Here is a 17,182-nt window from a genome sequence, read left to right as displayed (position 1 = left end):
AGAAAAATCAGTCCCAAGCTACTTCTAAATACGTTGGATTTGCTCTAAAATGGCTCAGGCTTTTCATGGACTGTTTAATATGACTTTTTCTTTACACTGTGCAACCAGAGCACATAGAAACATTGGAAATGGGAGATGGAGCCAAATTCTAACACTACGAATCATGCATGATGCAGAGGTACAAATCTGAGGTCTGCTGCTGCAATAGAGTTCTATTTTGGCATTAGCCAAATTTGTAGATCCAGACACATTTATATTTTAAGGAGGCTGTAATAAAAGATCAAACTTTGTGGCTTGGACTTATTTCTCTTTAACATGTTATTTTATTGGTGAAATTTCCAAAAAATGTGTTGATATTTCAGCTGGAGCAAATTGGGATAATGCTACTGAAACCATGAGAAATTTGTCAAGTTAATGCAGCCTCACAGACATGAATTGTAACTGCTTCTCAAGGATTTTACTTGAGCAAACCGAAAATACCAAAATAATATATGAGGAAATAATTAGCAGTATCCAAAACCTGAGAAGGATTCTATTTGTTGTGTATTTTTTGTTGTTGATTACTTTTTTTTTTTTTTTTATCTTGTAAAATCATACCAGTTTCACTGGAATTCCATAAAAAACAGCTTTCAGCTGATTGCACTCTTAAACCTCCCTGCATCATTCAAACTTCCTAGCAATGAAAGCCCAAACTGTATACAAGTTTTAGAAAGGCTTCCAGCAAGCTTATGGCTAGTTCGGAGCTTACTTTCAGAACATAAGCCATCTTATTTTTGTTATTAGCAGCATTTCACTATGCTAGAGAATAAGAATATAGAATCCGAAACAGTTATAGTTTGCTCATATGCGCTGGTGAACACATGGCAACGGAGCAAAATGTAAGTAAGCATTTCTGAGAAAAGGTGAATCGTGGAGGGTATCTTGGAGAGAGACTACAGAAAAGTGGTTTAAATTTTGTACACAAGTCCTGGAACCTTTTCAGACCTCCCTGTTAATGAGAACTGTATGGAAAATCTTCTTGGACTCTGTTTTTCTCCAGTGTTGCACAGAGAGCAGTGTCTGACATCTTCCAAATTAAATAACATTTGGTGTCCAAATCTTAGGTCCAAAACCCATGTCCAAAGTGATCCAGAGGAAGCTGGATCACCTTAATCTTTAAGTGATTCAAGAAATGTAGCCAAAGTTGACAACATTAAAGCTGTGCTCTGATTCTCTTGCTTATCTGGGTGAGAAGATGATATCATATCCTGGGAACTCTCTTTTTTTCTTGAGGATACATTCTCATGCCCTCCTTCAAAAACGTGATAGTTGTGCCTTAGCTGAGGAGCAAATCCACTGCAAGAGGTCAGATAACCATGAAGGAGTTCATGTAAGTGTTGGAATCTTCTGCCTTGTGGTAGGAAAAGAACACGTTGTTATCATTAGATCATTTTAACAAAGGGAACATCTGACTCACTCTCAAACTGGTTTTACTCTTAAATACAACTTCTTTGTCCTTACTGACCTCTGGATTTCAGAAAGCAGCATGAAAAGTAAAATGAATCATTGCAGAATAAGTACCACAACTTAATCTTTTAAGCAAATTAAGTACAAGAATCATAAGTTTGGTTGGAATACAGGTGATGGAGGGACTGACTGAGACCTGAATAAATCAAGAAAACAGAAAGTCAAAAGAAATGCTCAGCGGTTTAGGATAAAGCCCATAATGATAATAGTAGAAAACTAGGAGGCAGATTATATAACTATTAAAGAAGGACTTTCCTGCAATTTCTGAACACAAATGGTAAAACCAGAAAAGAAACATGCATTTATTACCAACATTAGACCATGAGCTACTTGGCTTCATGGAGGCAGCTAGTCCCAGACAACACAACAGGGCAATGCTCTTGGTGCAAGATATCTGGGAAATCTCGGCCACAAACTTCCCCACAGCAAGGAGTATGAGCAGAACCTTCAATTTTGCAAATATGAGACATGCCCTTTTCAAGCTCTCTGATGACTCACATAGGGCTTTTGCAATGCCTAAGCTATTGCGTCCTTCACTCTAGGATGTCCTAAAGGGCAGCACAGAAAAAAGCCATAATGGATCCTGAATTTTTAAAGAACATAATTATTTAAAATTTTACAAAGTGCAAACTTTACTGGGGGCATTTTATTAACATTTTAATTGCAGAGAATATCCTTTTAATTTTTGTTTGAAAAACTTTTCCTGCTTCATCATACTTCCTCGTGGAAATAATACCATGCTGGAATGGTGGTTCAATTGTGATTGAGAAAGAAGAGTGCTGAATCATCCCCTCAAATGATAGTTCTCTTTCTGATCCATAAAATATTAGATTACAGTTTTGCAAAACAAACAAACAAAACACAGCAGTATTCCATATGCTTAAATGTTAAACTTCTTATTGAATTCTATATCCTCTCTATCCCAGATACTACAAGAGGAGGAAAGCACAGGATATAGACTCTTTCCTTCTGAAAGGGTAAGGCATTTTCTGATTAAAAACAGATTTGAAAGCAAAGTTGTATACTATATCCTTTCTTCTTCCATGGGATTTCATTACTGTTCTGTGTAACTCTACCGGAATTATGTACCTCGTTTACATGAGAAGCTGCAAATGTATCTGGTTAAACTGGTGCTTCTGAAGAAAGGAAAGACTCTGGGAGCTTTATATTTTCATCATGTCTCATGCCTGACAGCAGAAAACAAACATCTTCCTGAAGGCAGAGAACTTGGATGAAACAAAGCTGTCTTTGGAAACTGCCAATTCAGGATGCGTTATGAAAATAAAGCAGTGCTGCTGAAATCATGTTGTCCAGAGACAAAAGCAAAGAAAGTCCAACTCTGCAAAGTTTAAGCAAAGCCTAAGGTACCCCAAGGATTTAAAAGGCCCTGGGTTATCTCTGTTGGCATCACTGCCATTAGAAGCTTTGCTCACTGAGACTGAGACCTGGGATTAGTGAGATGCCTGTTTCCTTCAAAGCTACAAGTTAGGAGCTTCTTTGAAAACTAGCAGACAGGTGCCTACACAATTTTGCAACACAATCTTTTGTTGATTTTCCTCATGGATGTAAGTCTGCTTTTTTTTGTTTTTGTTTTTTCCCACCAGACTACACCAGAATATTATTCTTCACTCTGTAAAGGGAGAAAAAAAGAGAGAAGAATGCTCATAGGTAAAAATACAGTGGACACAACCAGAATTCTGAGGTTGCTGTAATTAGAAAAGCCTGGATGATCCTAATCAGGTTTAAGAAAATTACGTGCAACAAGAAGGTTAGGTAAGTTAACCAACTCCCTTGTCTTCCATTGGCAAGAGTGATGAGTGGCAGCACAAGACCACATTTCCTTTCTGCTTGTTCCTAATCCTTTGTTTAGGAAAACTTCAGTGTTGTGAGAAAGATTTATTCAGCCCCATCAAAGCAAAATGATTCTTCAGCATGATTCCACCTATTTGATAAGTGGTATATAGGAAAAGAAGTTGCTGAATGAGACACTGAGGTGTCCCGGGGAGTCAGACATTTTCATAAAGGTTTTTTAACACCATGATGTCATTTATGAGATTGCTTGGATTTCAGAGCCAAGCAAATAGAAGATTTTTTCCTGCAATTCTTTAGCACGGGAATCAGACAATTCATTGACCTGTCTGGCAGAAAGTTTGAATGAATGTAGCCAAATATTTTCGACTTGTTGTTGCCAAGAAATTATGGAAAAATAAGTAAGGTGGCAAAATTAAGAATCCCTGTAGCTGCAAATCTGTGCTGTGAAGGTTGTGTTAATTCTTTTTACGTGTGCTATAATGAAATATATGTTTGCATATCTACATACATATACACAAATATAAAGTTTGCTTTTTTTCACTATCATATTACTCTATTGCACACAAGGTGTAATACATCCTTGACAGTTATTTATTTTGAAGCCATTCCTTTGAACAAGAAATCACTTTAAGGCCACGTCTGTAGTCAGCTAATGGCCATTTAACATCACATGTGAAGTAATTCCAGGAATCTGCTTCTGTCATTATTGACACTAGAAAGTACAAAACAATAAGATCATAGGCAAAAGTCCAATGTTGCTCACAGACTCACCCTTGGAAATCTGGACTGAGGTCACTGATAACAAAGGGACTCTTATGTACTGACCTCACTATAATTGAGAGCAAGGTCTATAAGGCATAATAAAGTTCCCCCATATTTCACACCAGGATAAAGGTGCAGTGAGGCTGATCAGCCTCCAAGAGTAGCATTGTTCTGAGTTCCTTCACATGAGGACTGTGCTGGTGCAGTTAGTTTGACTTTGTATAGTCAAGGCTAAATTAACTAACTTTCTTTAAAAAACTGATTACCTGTATTTCTGTATTTTCATACCTGTTTCACAATCTTCTGAAGGCAATATTCCATTTTTAATTTCAGCTGGACTCTTGTTGCTTGCTCCTGTGGGATGCTGAACACCTCTTCTGAATTGCACAAACATTATTGAACATCCCTTGGGAGATCTTTAATTCTCTGGGGAGACTGAGCTGACATGCCTTCTCCTATCCCAGTTAATAGTTTCTGGGTTCAGGTACCTGTAAACTGCACTTGTGAATGAACAAAGGTTCAGTGTTCAGTGCACTTCCTCTATGTGACAAACTCCTCAAAAATATTAATTGATTTAAAGGGTAAAATTTTCTCCAATAGGAAATGGTTAGAACTGCATATGAACCTGAAAATATTTCAGCATGTCTCGCTCTTATGAATACATTTTTGCTTTTGAAAGGGAGATTCTTTAATTATAAGGGGGTTTCTACTCATGTGGTATAATCCTGACTACTCCCCGTAAAGCAGCCTGATAGTCTAGCATCAAGCATGGGCTGGTAACAAGTGAATGCCTCACTACGGTCCACACCATACAGATGCTATTTCAACATGACATGAATTGTGCTCACAACTGATACTTCCAGGCTGGCCTGAATTTCTACTGGCTGGGCTTTTATGACAATGTAAATCTCAGGCATATGGGACTCTGCAGAGGTAAGTGTGAAATCAACATAACCAAAGAAGGGGACAGTGCTTCCTAAAACATGTACCCATTTCAGGTTAGATTCAAAACAGTGTTTCATTTGGGTACGCTCTTCAAATTGCTGCCAGATTCCAGGAACTGTTGCTATTTAAATTGATGAATGAAATTAAATACTGAAATCTCACTTTATCATATCCAACCTTCCCTAGATTACATGAGGATTTTTCTTTCTTTTCTTTTTTCTTTTTCTTTTTTTCCCCCAAGCATTTGGTCTCTGGAAACACATTGGTTTTTTAAAATTTATTATTATTATTATTATTATTATTATTATTATTATTATTATTATTATTATTATTATTATTATTATTATTTTATTTTACTTCATGAGGAAATCTTGGACTGTAATAATATGGGTTTCCCTTAAGTTGAGAACTCAGTTTCATAGACTAAGGAAGCCCATCTATTGTGACGCACTGGGACATGGCAGTGCTGTGGTGACACAACGTGCCTGTTATATCGGATCCTTGCTAAGGTAGTACAAGACATAAGAGACGCAAGAGTTTCACCAGAAACACAAGAAATATGAGGTGTCTCAAGCCATTCTGTCCTCTACTCAAAGGACATAACTGTTCTCTTAGTCTTTCCAATGCCTAAAATTACTATATCATTATCATTAGGTTGATTTTCCCCATTCTTCTACAAACTTAATAAAAATACTATATTTGTCTGTGAATGCAAGTTCAGAGTCCTTTCATCTCCCCATATGATGTCATCACATGCTTTCCTTTAGTATTTTCTCATTGCTCTGTAATTAATATTTTTGTCTCTCTTGCCTCCACTCAAATATCCTCATGTTTCACTGGTCCACCCATTAAAAAATACATATTTTATTTCTTTTTTGTAGTTCCTATGCACAGTAAAAACCTTCCCAATTGCAATTCTTGCTAACACAAAAGACTCAAACCATTCATTTTTGAATGCCCCTTGGAGCCATTTGAGATCCTCCCTTCACTCCTCACTGATGACCCCTCTCTTGTCACTGAATTTTGAACTCCTGGAACAGGAGCTAAAATTTTGCAGCTTGTTTTACTGTTTCAGTAAGAGATGTAGTATTTCAGCTCTAAATGCTACTCTGGGAAAACTAAGTAAAAGCTGTTCCATTTCCATGGACAAAACTCACTTCAGGAGAGTCTAGTTTCTCAATACTCCATTTAATCAAACTTTAATGAAATTTTTGTTACTGTTTGTCACCAATCTGTGAAAAAAGGAGGATTTTCTGCTAATAATGTGTTTATGAGGGTATTATGCCTTGAATTGAGGCAAAGGAGGCGAGGGGGGGGGGGGGGGGGGGAGGGGAGGAGGTAGTTGCCAGATGATAGAATTGATATCAGGAGCAAACCTCAGCAAATTAATAATACCGCAAATTGGTAATGCAGAGAAGAGGAGAAAAATACAAACATGGAAACCTAAGAAGGCATAAGGATCAAACCTGTTGCTGAGTGTTTTGATTTCGATAGGTGACAATTACAGCTTTCAAAAGCAGATATGATGTTGTTGGATTGATGAATAAGTTTACCCCATGAGGCATAACATCTTTATTTAGCGGACTTTTACCTTGTCTTATTGATCTGTGCCAAAGCAGGCAGTGGTTCTTATAACACGGTTCCAAGCAACAAAGAAGGAAGAATGAACTACAAGTGTTTATTCCTTATATTAAATGCCACTGCTAATTTTGAAAATGTTCTCCTAACTAAAACAAAGCTTGCTTTATATTTAATAATCTGAGTAAAATCTAGTTCTCTCCTTCAGGGAGTCCAGGGTATTCTTGTCATTTTGTAGTCTGTTGAATTCCAAGTTCTGTTCAAACTTTATTTGAATCTCACCTGGGATAGAGGCTATTTACAGGCACCAAGTGTTTGATTACTCCATGCTCTTTTACTAACTGGTTTTGAACCTGTGTTGTGAAATCCTCATGGACTGAATGGACAAGATATAATTCTAATATCACTAGTACACTGAATAAGTACAATTCAAAATAGCATGGAAGCAGTAGCTGAGAAGCCTGTGCTTCTGAACTGATAACTGGATTGTTTTAGCACTAAAATCAAACAAGCAAGCAAACCAGCATCTCAATGAGTAAATTAAAACTACACTGTGTTAAAATACTAAAGGCAAAATAAACTCAAAAAGAGCAGCAACTGCCAGGCTAAGGTGTCATTCCAGCCTACGCTATCCATGCTATGTATAGGTGCACTTCACATGGGAAGTGACTGTTTTTAAAGGGTCTTTGGCATAGAGTTTCACCTCTAGCTCTTGTTTTCCTGGCTCATGTCAATTTAAAGTCAGTGTATGTGAACTTTAGAATCTTAATTTTTCTTTCTGGTTTTCAAATGTGAGTCTAGAATTATTTATGCAACTTTTCCTTACAAATCCTGACAGAAGCAAACTGCCATACACTGAACATCTAAATCAAGCTCAGTACACACTTGCCCAACAGTGTTTATGTTACCAATTAAAGGCAACAATTTTTTGAATTATATAGGGAGTGAAATGATCTCTGACAGCTGTGAATTGCAGAAAAAGGCCTCTATTGTTCAAAGAACTGCCTTTAATATTGAGAAACTCTTGCTAAACTTTTGATTCCCAAGTATAGCAAACATTAATTGGCCATAAACTTAAGAGTTGGTTCACTTATTCCACAATTTTTGCTCTGCTCCCCCCAACTTTCCTTCTCATTACTTCCCACTAGACTTTTCTAGCAAGTGCTTAACTCACCAACACCCCACCCCCCACATTCCCGTGTTTCCATCTTTATGCCTTCAGTATTCAAACACAATTTTATTTGCTCATTTAGCAGTGCTTTTTCTGCCACATGACTTCTACAAAAACAACAACAACAAACCAAAAAAACCCAGCCTCCCCCCAAAAATCCACCCAAAAACAGAAAACAAAAAACAGGCTGGCTCAGTACAGGCAGCCTGGCAAACTGAAATGATTTTGTCCTTGGTCTCTACTGCTCTTTCTTAAAATCCAAATCCCAGATATGTTTTAAGAGGCAAGAAGCTCAGATTACACTCTTCTGAGTGCAGATTTCTACTCCTTACAGTTTCAGAGGAAAGATTAAAAATGTTACCTGAGCACTTTGTAGAAAAAAAATACAAAATGTTAAAGTGGAACGAAATGTATTTCCTTCATTAAACCTCATATTCTGTACACCAACCTCATGATTTTTTTCTTTATTATTCAGATTTCTTAAAGGAATAACAATCTTACACTATAATGAAACTACACATGTAAGTCTTCATGACCTAGTATGCATCTAGTAAGCTGCAAGAGAGAAGTTAATCATATGACATCACAGATAGATATAGTTCAGCATTTGTATTATTCCAATAAACATTAAATTTTACAAGCAAACAAATAAACAAAACCCCTCTAAGTTACAATTATTTTTTTTTAACATGCAGCTTCAGAAAAATATCAAAATACATGTGTGTTTGTTTGTTTTTTCTTCCCAATAAGGACTTCTATTTTTTACATGTACAGGCTGAGGAAATACACAGAATAACTTAGAATGGGAAAAAAAAAAAAAAAAAAAGGAAATTGATGAGAATAAATATCGGAACATCCTTTTCTTTATCTTGATCAGAGATGTGAACATTAAGTGAATTTTTAGAGTGAATACATGTTTTAAGTTTATCTTGAGCACATGGGTAGGAGAAGACACAACATGTTTTGGGCTGCACAACCTAATGTTGGGCAGCACAACTTGAATGTATCTTCAGATCAACAAGTGAAATCAAGGCCATTTGTGACAGTAGCTGTGCAGACCCATACTCCTTATTGGGGCTCTTCTGGGTGAACTATTCAGCAGAGAGGTAGGAGGGACTGAATTACATGCCTGAGGCCACAGAGATGGCGACAGATATCCATCTCTGGTTTCTCAGCCTCTTCTGTAACAGCTGAATGAAGCTGGTTCTCTGTTTCTCTCCCATTCTTGTCATATTTTTTTTTCCTGTGTCGTTTTTAAGCGTTTAGTACCTCATGTGGCTGGGACAGAGCTTCTACAACAGCTGCACTATGAATGGAGGAAGTGGTGCTCTTCGTGTCTCTACACTGATAAATAAAACATACGTATCCTTTTCCTTTTCACATTGCTTCAGGGCTGGAGGCACCTAACAGCAAGTTATTTTGACCAAAAAAAAAAAAAAAAGAGAGAAGAAAAACACAGATAAATTGCAGATCGCCTAGGGGCAGTTACGTGCAAAAGGCAAATGACACCAGCACTGCACTTCCTTTCTGATGGATCAGAATTGAGATATTATTTTAACCTATTGCCCAGTGTTTGTGACTCATTACCAGATTGTCTGTGAAGAGTTCATGTGATGTTATGTCTGCCCAGAATAAACACAGTGATCTTCAACTGATCTCAAATTACTTCTAATTTATAATTAGATGCTAGAGTACACCAGGAGTCATAAATAGAAGAGCTGTCAAATTCTAACTCACAGGATCATTGTAACTATCACACTCTCATTGTTCATGTTGATATGCTGAACAGCCATGGATCAGAGAGATAGACACAACAGTTTATTTTAGTAATTTCCTCGTACAATGGTTGACTTAAAGTTGACATTAGGGACATCAGTTTTATCTATTATTTTCATAAATGTTGTATTTATGAAAACGTTACATTTTACGTGAATTTGTCAAAGAAAATACAATGGCGGAGCATCTGAACTCCAAGTAATGTTACTCTTGTTTATTTATCATGCCGAGAAAGGAATTAATATACTATCAATATTATTATGATTCCAGAGATATTACAAATATCTGATTGTATTTCTTGCATAAAAAACAGCATGACTTCCCTAGTACCTTTTAAAAATAATCCTCAATATTTAGTTCAAACACATTTCACTCTAATATACTCTAACACACCCTAACAGTTTTTTGCCTCATTGCTTCAAATCCAAATACTTAATTTTCAATAAAATTGATGCTATACATCACATTCTAAATTTCTTTCCCACCAATTAGAGAAAAAATTTCTAATCAATCTGCTTTTCAGGAAACTATTCATCTATTGATATTGAAATAAATGCAAGAAGACCAAGAATGGTCAACAGAAATCTACCGATGTTTTAGAGCTAGGCAGACTTTGGCCTGTCTGGTGAGTCTGTCAACATGAACTAGAATAGCATTCTGGAAGATGTTTTTGTAATATCACTTGTCAGTACTTACTGTCATTTCATGTACATCACAAAGTATGACAATGATTCCTAGTTGATACTGAGCTCACTTTCATTAACTTGTGTGGCTCAAGTACTTCTTCACTCTTCTAGGAGTATATCCTTCTCTACACTGACTGTAAGAGGAATCAAAGGAGGTTAGCTTGTAACTTAGTTTCTTAGTTTCAAGTGTGTGGTATGATGCTGTGTTTTAGTTCTGGAAGAAAAACCATGTTGATAACACATCACTGTTTATGGTTGCTGTTGAGAAGTGTAGTACAGATCCAGGGCCATTTCCAGCTTAGGGCCCAAGGAGCTGGGAGGGAGCAGAATTAGGACAGCTGGCTTAAACTGGCTAATGTGATATTCCATACCATATGACATCAGGAAGAAGGAGTTTTGAAGGATGTAGGAGTCTATCTCCCTCTTTTGCTGCTTTGGGAACTAGCTGGGCATTTTTTGAAGTGTTGCTTTTGCACTGACTTGTGGAACAAACTCTATAACCATGAGCAGGTTGGTTTTATTTGGCTGGCCAGGATTAGGGTAGATGACTCCTTGATGACCTGGCAAAGCTACTCACACTATAGAAAGATTCATTGGCACTGGTTACCTTGCCAGGACAGAGGAAAACACTCCTGCTTAAGTCACCCCACTGATCTTAGAGGGCATGCAGACACTTCGGGCCTCCATATACTGGCACACCTGATCTGTAGCAGCTGCTGTCTACATCAAGAAAGACCAGAAATTCTATAACAATAGAACTTGCAACAAAGCTAAGGCCAGGGCAAAGATGGAGGAGTGAAGAGAGAAGGGGAAGGGAGAAGATATTCCATGAGGGCCTTTTAAAAGCCCTCCAATACCTGCTTTAAGCACAGAGTGGAATTTCCAACATTAATAATCCTATGGTTTTATAAAGTGTTCTATGTAAATGAAAGACTTAAAGTGAAGTTCAGAAGACCATTCAGAAATCTTGTGTGCTAGAAACCTCTCTGCTTTGTCAAGTAATCCTCATCTAATTGTGGGCAGTTAAAAGGGCATGAATGTGAGTTTTTTTTGTTTGTTTTTTTGTTTTCTGACTGGTACACTTAGTACAATAATACTTCTCTTTACTTTTTCCTTTGAGTAAAAGAGCTCATGAAGCCTATGAAGCCACAGATTTACCTCCAAGTGAAAGACAACGCCTAGTAATTAACTTTATTGCATCCTTGTGTAGTTTTCACTCAGAGCTGTAAAAGAATAACATGGCACTTCCTGCTCTACATCCTCGTAGAGATTTGCAGGATAAAGCTTGTGTCTGGGATGGCTGCTGACCTGGATTAGTGGAAGAACCTGAGATACCTGATCCATTCACATAATGCCCTACGGCTGCATATTTGGGCAGTGAGAGCTGATTTCTATCCAAAGAACATGTAAGATGGAAAGAAGAGAAATGAAACAACACGGATTTGCTAGTATAAGTGCTACGCTGGAACATGCCCATCTTCTGCATGGCTGAGGCCATTACTGAAACAGAATACCTGTTGAGAAAATGACCAGAATGTATATAACTGTGCTTATTACAAATGCTTTTACTTTTTTATGCTTTAGTTGTAAAATTCTGGTTATTTTGCAGTAGCTCAATGTATTGAATTCTATGTAATAGTTCTGAAAAATGTTTACTGAGAGGCTGATTTTGTAAACTGAGAAAATCTAAGGCAAGTAGCAGTGATGATGCCATTACTGTATCTCTGATAACTGGGTTAAGAATTTCCCTCCAACAATTTCTTTGACTAGGTTTCCCATGGAATTTCTGTGCACTGACAGTGAGTTTATCTCTACACAGTTCACAGAGGGAGCTGATCGTAAGGGTAAACAGAATTTGATGTAGATCAATGTAAGAACAACAAAGAAAAATGTTTCTTCTCCTTGCTAGTGACTGTTGTCTGATCCATCTTTAATGAGTTTTAAGCCAACTGCTTACTAAGAGATAATAATATGTTGGATCAGCAGCTACAATTTATGCTTGCATTTCCATTGACTTCACTGAAACTACCTCTGTTCTCCCCAGCTGAGTAAGTGACCCCTTGGAGTTCTGAGAGGAAGTGCATTACATTTTTCAGCTGGAAAAGAGGACCCAAATCCCTCAGTCCTGGGCTCTGAGCCAAGAAGCATCGCTTTAGCCTTTCCCACATTCAGCAATTGCCTGCATTTCAATAGCACAGTCTGGATACTGTCAAAAACTGCTCTGGAGGTGGATCTGGTACTTATCTACAGCTACATAACTGACACATATATCAGTGCTTTCAATACATTTACAGTCAAATGGCTTTAAAGACTGTGGAAACTTGTATATACATCTTTTAACAAGAAAAGAACCAGAAGTCCTTACAGTCAGTAATGTTGGAGTCAGTGTACTCTGTCTGTGCACACCCTTAGCTGCAGGTCTTTTGTAAACTGGCCTGAAAGAAAGGATTATTTCTTTATGACACATGTAAATGTTTTGCAAACAAAGAGCATCAGCAAAGTTACAATGCACTGTGTCCTCGTAAATTGAACTTTAAATAAGTTTAAATGGAGTTAAGATAGATTGGCCTCAGATGTTGCTCAAACCCACTTGTAAAGCTCCAGTCAGTTAAGTTTCCTTGCTATTGATCACACCAATGGCACAGAGTAAGTGTGACTCCTGTAGTGAGCAAGGGAAATATTTTTTAACAGAATGAGAAATGGACAATGGTAATTAAAAGTTTAAGTGAGAGAAATCCACTCCAGAGTGAAATTTAATGTTTTTTGAAGTCAGAAGTAATCTTGCCATTGGCAAAACTGGAGCTGGCATCAGCACTAAAACTACTAATTCATTTTCATTTCTGCTAAAATCCTAAAAAACGAAGTACATTTTCCTCCTTCCTATCCCCACAGTATGGGCCTTTGATGAGATATCTGCTGAATGAGAATGATTCTGCTCATTTAAGAATTTAAAAAAAGTCTCTAATACAGATGCTACTCAGAGTGATTGCTATTTTTTGCAAAAATATGTTCTGGGATTGAAGCGTTGTAGCCTCGATACCTAATGCTCCTGGCCAGCAGATGTATGCATCCATTTCCACACCCTAGAGAAAAATCCTTGAATTTGAAGCATTCACATCTGCAGGTTGCCAGCTGAAGGTTAAGTGACTTTTCATAGCTGTTTGAGTTTCATGCCTCCTCCTTCACAGTAACTGAGTTGTACTGGTTCTTCCATGTTCTTGCCATTTTCATAGAGAATTCTCAGTGACCCCTGCCTTTCACAGGATTTCTAAAGGAAAACAACAACAACAACAACAAAACAAACTAAACCAAGCCGAAACCACATAGAAACACTCAAAATACCAGCAAGCAAAGGACACCCATAATTAAACGTCTCCAGCTAATTAAGCACTTACTGGCAAGAAATGGTGTTTTGGTGATAGGTTCTTCCCAGAAATGTGCTCTCACACCTTGCAGATAGGGAGAGGAGCATTTGGGTGCGGCAAGCGTTGATCAGAGTCCTGCAGACACTGGTAGGCCTCAGTGCAAGACAGGAACCAAAAGAAGATGTTGCCAGGGCCTGAAGGCACCAAGGCTTCTTGCCCATACTCTGGCAAATGTAGCAATTTGTTCCTGAAGAACTTCCTTTGTCAGTCACCTCCTCTGTCTATGACAAAGTTGGTTTTGAGTATGTATGGGAGAAAGCGGAGCTGGGGGTTTTCAGCATCTTCATCTCACCTTCAGGAGTTCAAGGAAAACAAAAGCTGAGAGAAATTCAGAACACACAGACAGCCCCAAACCAGCCTCTCTTTTCTGTGGCTCCTTTTGAAATAGCATTTTCAGAAGCTCTGAGTGGAGTTTGTTGTCTGTGCCTCACAGAGACCCCAGATGGAGTGTGCACACTCCCATGGTACTGGAAAGCAAGGACTGCCAATGCCAAAGCTTCTCATCTCTATGTTCATACACTGGGCAAAAGCATTTTGTTCTTTCAAGTCAAAGGTAGAAACTTCCTTGTTTCTACAACCTACAACCCCCTGCTGCATTTCTTATGTCAAATCCTGAAGTTCTTCCACTGTCTTCATTTGTCTTTACCTGATCATATTCCCACAGAAGTTTAAGTACTTTTTAGCAAGTATTTTTATCAATAAGCTGAATTGCTAAAGTAATGGCAGAATATATCGGGCTGAAGTGGTATTTTCTGTCATTTGATTTCAGTGGGAGTCTGACCAAGGGAATGCTTTTAGTCATATTCTACAGCCAGAGAACTGAAGTATAGATTACAAGTGCTTTCCAAAATCACACAGCATGTTTATGACTAAACTGGGATAAAGACTGCAGCTATCAGGCAGAAATAAAGTAAGAAAACAAAAGACAACACTTTTTGTTTGTTTGTTTGTTTGTTTTTTAACATGATACTAAACTGAACAGTGGAATTCATTGTCACAGCATGGTGCAAAGGCCAGAAGTATGAATGGATTCAAAAAAGGATGGGATAACTCCTTGGGAAGGAAAAAATCCTCAGGGCCTATAAAACATCAAAGTGCACATACAACCTCTGGTTTAGAATCTTTCTATATTGCAGGAAACTGGGAGCTGCATTTTGGCAGGGAAATTACTACTCTGTTTTTGCCTGGTTCTTATCTATCAATTAATGTGTCAGACCTAGGATTCTATGTTACATGCATTTGTATGAGTATGTACACTCTTACAGATACACATACCTTATAGGCTTATGTGTATAAGGTATACACATATACCTTATAGGCATATACACATACCTTATAGGCTTATGTGGATATTCCTTCTCTCTTTTTTTGTACAATGTCCTTATGTTTTTGAGATCATATCTAAGGTTAATAAATTGCTTAGTGATGGGTCAAATGTTTGATGCAGAGTTCAATACATTCAACAAGAAGAACGACATAGAGACTGAAACAAAGTATCTCCCACTCAGCAGCTCATCTGTGAGTAGTATTTGCTAGAATAAGAGATAAGCATGGCTCTGTGTTAAGCAGTTGGGAATCTGGAAGTACAGTTTAATGGAACTGGTTGGGGTCCAGACAACCTGCAGGGCAGGTAGAAATCACAAAAGCAGGTCCACACTAGTACTGATGAGACAAACTATGCTTTGCAGGGTAGCAATGCTGAAAGTAGATATGGTGCTGACATTCTGAAAGCCTCTTTTGTGACTTCACGGTAGATACCAATGGGACTCAGTAGAGCCCTCTTGGGTTGAGACAGAAGCTCTGCAGTTTTGGATCATTATTTTACCGACATGCAGTATGTTTTGGTACGAGGACTTCTAGCTTCTATGCTTGCTAATATTGAACAGTGAAGCAGAAAACAGATGCTCTGCTGGAATTCAGAATAAAGGGGGGCTAAAAGGGGGATAGTTAAAGGTAGTTTACAGAAAATGATTTAGTTAGTTAGAATAACAAGAAATGGAGACAGTGGGTCTGTGAGAGCAGGAAGGATGCAGATTAAGGAGTGAGAACTTCCTGAGACACCTGGCGAGGAGTGGATTAGGTGTTGTAAATATCAAAAGAGGAGTTGCATCTCCCTGAAGATGGGCGATAACAAGAGGGGGTCTGCATGATAAAGAATATATATCAGAATTACGGGAAATCATTGACTATGCATGAGGTGTACCTATATCATTGACTATGCATGAGGTGTACCTATATCTGTATCACGGTTTTACAAGTCGGGGTGCAAGTTTGGAGGAGCTATCCCCCTTGCACCCAGCGCTGGAATAAACATACCTGCTTTATAACCCATCTCTGGATTATAGAGTTTGATTCCGCAAGTCAGTATGGTTGTTTTTCCTTTGCAGCATTCTTAACATCAACATCAAACTCAGAGTGTCTATTATTTTGGAACATTAGGAAGGATACGTGCACACTGAAAGTACAAAAGCTTGTCAACATGTCTGTTACACCAGCTATAATTTGGCTTAAAAGATTTAGAACAGAAGCAGTGTCTTTTCTGCCCATGGAGATGTCATTTTAAATTGAAGCTATGTTATAGGATGCTAATGGAGAGTGTTTATGTAGCTGAATGAACTCAGCCAACACATTCATCTAGCTATTATTCTTTTTGCTTATTTGCTATGCTTTATTTCTTGCACTGTTCCTGCCTTCACAATTGGGAGCCTGCACTCAATGGGAAACAGCAATGCCCACATTTATTTATTGGAGAGTACGCTAAGAAATGTTATGTTAATAGAGCATAACTCTTTTGGTGAATGAGGCCTGAAAAATTCCCCATATAAACTCAGCTTGTTTTGAACTGTTTTCCTATGCCTATCAAAACTCTAGTCATATTTTTTATTTTGACTGTAGTTTTTTCAGTTGTCTCTTTTTTTCCAATGTGAAGCTAACCAATGATTACACAGAACTACTTTTTTTTTTTTTTTTTTTTTTGTTCTGGCTTACTTCAAGCTACCCTTTGGGTTGTTGTCACTGAGTTCTCTCTAGAGCTCACTCCGGGACAGTGGGAACAAACCCGGGGGAGCAGGAACAAAAATCCCCTCCCCCCTTTACTCTACCGGCACTGTACGGCACTGCGTGGCGCGGCCCGGCCACGTGCCTTTAGGGAGAGGGGAAGGGAAGAGAGATTGCGATTGAGTCTAACAAAAAATGAAGGAGAAAAAGGTGATCTGAGAACGAACGGCAGTTTAATAACCTAATAACGCTAAACAACAACAAGAGAGTTTCAACAAAGAGAATACCAAGTCCCCAATCTCACCGATGGAGCTGTGGAAGGCAGGAAGCTCCGACCACGTTGTCTCCTCGCAGGGAGCCGGGCCAGCAACCTGGTCCCCTTCCCCACTTCTCCTCCGGTGCCCCTCCCCACATGCCCATTTAAGGCAGTCCACAGGAAAAAACTTGTCCCCTTTACTCCTATTATTAGGCATGGTGTTCTGATGTGGAATACCAACACCAACCAAATTGCAAAACCATAACAG

This window comes from Coturnix japonica, chromosome Z, assembly GCF_054131305.1.
Source record: "Coturnix japonica strain WE chromosome Z, WE-NBRP24, whole genome shotgun sequence".
NCBI classification, from domain to species: domain Eukaryota; kingdom Metazoa; phylum Chordata; class Aves; order Galliformes; family Phasianidae; genus Coturnix; species Coturnix japonica.
Note: the sequence above shows the minus strand (reverse complement) of the source record.